This window comes from Chiloscyllium plagiosum, unplaced genomic scaffold (genome assembly GCF_037043375.1).
Source record: "Chiloscyllium plagiosum isolate Xiang-an unplaced genomic scaffold, Cpla_swu_hap1 HiC_scaffold_38, whole genome shotgun sequence".
NCBI lineage: Eukaryota > Metazoa > Chordata > Chondrichthyes > Orectolobiformes > Hemiscylliidae > Chiloscyllium > Chiloscyllium plagiosum.
Genome location: NW_028270176.1, coordinates 2,441,116 through 2,443,797, shown reverse-complemented (window position 1 = coordinate 2,443,797; position 2,682 = coordinate 2,441,116). Strand labels below are relative to the sequence as shown.

The following is a 2,682-nucleotide window of genomic DNA, read 5'->3' as shown; positions in this document are numbered from 1 at the left end:
AGTTTCTTCCACTCAATATAGTTACTGAAATCCTGAATGACTTTCCATAAATAAAACGTAGATTTCTGAATTCGTAGTGTTTTAAAAGACGCACGAACAAAGGGACAAGGAAGGAATTTACCATTGAAAGAAAGAAAACGTGTGGGTGTGGTTTAATTTCGAATTTGGTTGTTTTCAGACACAAAGGCATTTCATGAACACGTACAGCTGAATAAGACTGAGTATAAAAAGCTCATGGATTTCAAAGGTGTAGCGTATTATTCAAGGTGAAGCATTCTAAATGGGGCTGATGTCATAAAATAACTGCAGGCAGAAGTTGCATCCTAATGAGTAGCAATAGAATCGTCACTTGGAGACGCAACACCTACTTTAAAGACTTGATCACATTCACATGATATTAGGTGTATTTCACGCTTTCTTATCTCCACCACCAAGTAGACCCTGTCTTTTTTGTATTTTTAACCCTCTGTACTTCTCTGCAGCACACCAATTCAGCTGAAAGATGCTCAGACTAAAATTGAAAACAATATTCCGACGGTCCTATGCGAACAGTCTTTTTATTTTGATTATTACAATGACCATTGCGAGTTTGCAACAAACTGCATAACATGAAACCAGCTCAACATCGATTTTCCCGGAATTTAACGCAGTGCACATGGGAAACGTCATCCATCTACTAAAACATCACCTTCGGCTCTCTCTCCACACATGTCTCTTCACTTTTTAAATATTTGTAGTATGTTTGTTGAATAAGGTGTCATTATCCAGAAAAGGTCGTTTCTCAATCCACAAAAACTGGTACTTTTCCATAAACTTGACTTTGCTCAATATCACCTTCCATCCGTACCTCTTAACACGACGACAAATCGAAACTGCTCCATGTGAGGCTCAAACTTAAAACTTCGGCAGAGCACAGCCCACAATACTGGCACAGAGATACCTTGCACTGGTAACTTGTAGCACTGAAGCGACACATTAATGTTTACCTCTACATTCCTGGCTGTACCATAACGGTAAGGAACCGAGTTCTCTGATTCCATAGCTGGTAACTGGCATTATGCGATCATCTTCACCAATGTTTCTGACCCCTTTTGAGGAATGTAGTGAGCTACTCATTGCAAAGATGCGTAGTTTGTTGAAATGTTCAAATTCAACATTTGCATTCCCTGGCCCATGAGTCTTTTATTTTGTTTTTCATCGGTAGAAATGTTAAAATCGTCATCTTGAACAGACTCAATGACAGATCTCCATTGTGTCTCTGGCATCAAATTCCAAAGTGTAAACCACTCTGAATTCTTCCACCGCAGTCCGCTGTTCAGGAAGTGTTCATGTTATGGGAAATGCACTTCCCCGTGTGTCAACTGCTGCTCCCAGCATGCGCTCTGGCACTACATTCATTTTCTTTCTGACACTTGCTCACTGTATTGCTGTGATCATACAATGACTTGGTGTTGCACGGACCAGGAAAATGATATAGATCAAGGTTTTTGCATTGTTGAATTCAATTGTCATTTTGAAATTGTCTGTCCTGTACACAAAGGGCGTGTCAAAATATCTAAGCAGAAGAAAGATGTTCAGAATAATGACATTGAGCACTATGCACTCTCCTCCAATTTGGAAAGCAATTCCTCACACACAAAAATTGCATCTCCTGCTGTCACCAGCTCTCCACTCCATTGACTTCAAATGTTCACAGAATTCAACAGATCTTGCTGCATAGCCATTTTTTCATTTTTGCTCTGATCAGTGAGCAGAGTGTCACAGTCTGAGTGCGCTTGTCCCACACCCAGAGGTCAGACGATACTCTTGGAACCATACTGTGCTATTTATGATTTCACCAATACCAAGGAGAAATATCCATGTTGTGCATAATTTACGCAATTCACTTATTCATAAGATCAGAGCGAGCGATACTCATCTGACGAGGTGGCCGAGAGATTAAGGCGGTGGACTGCTAATCTATTGTGCTCTGCACGCATGGGTTCGAATCCCACTCTCGTCGCTGTGACTGGTAATTCTCAATGTTGCGATTTTTGGATGATCACAGCTGTCTTATTGAAATTGGAACTCAAATAGTATGTTTATATGCATCGACGCTATTATAAAGTCTCAAAGAATAATTTGAGCCTGTTGCCTAAACTGCAATGAAATGTAGATTGAATTGGAATAATTAAAAGGAACGCCATTTTCTTTTCCAAGTCAAGTTGCCATGAACTTTTATTGTCTGAAAGAGATCCATGAAAACCAAATAACGAGAGATGCGAAGCGTATGTTTATGCATGGGATTCTTAAGAAGTGTTTTGTCAGATGAAATCTGTAGCAGGTTGGGTAGAAGTGATTCACCTTGGTGAAATGAGCACAGAGACACAGCACAAAACAATGGAGATATTTCAAAAGGGGCAGGGGCTGGGTGTAAGAGTACCGATAACTGCTGTAAATGCACCGTAGAGAATTACCGATGTTGGTGCCGTGCATGGGCACGGACAGATTTACACATCGGTCTCATCCTTTCCCCTTGCTCTAGCCATTGGTGAAGGCTGGACATAAGACACACATAAACACAGGATGTGGGAAACAAGCTCCCTCTCGTTATACACACATTTGATGCATCACATTGAACTATGAAGAACTGGAGAAGTCAGCAAGTTAACTGCAGGGGCTGAATCTAAACTGTGGATCAAT

General features: G+C 40.7%; 1 non-coding gene across 1 annotated transcript; it reads left to right on the top strand.

Annotated features, from left to right (window-relative positions):
- Positions 1–1,920: 1,920 nt before the first annotated feature.
- trnas-gcu (transfer RNA serine (anticodon GCU)) lies at positions 1,921–2,002 on the top strand. The gene has a single exon. It is a non-coding gene; the product is annotated as a tRNA-Ser (tRNA).
- Positions 2,003–2,682: the final 680 nt, after the last annotated feature.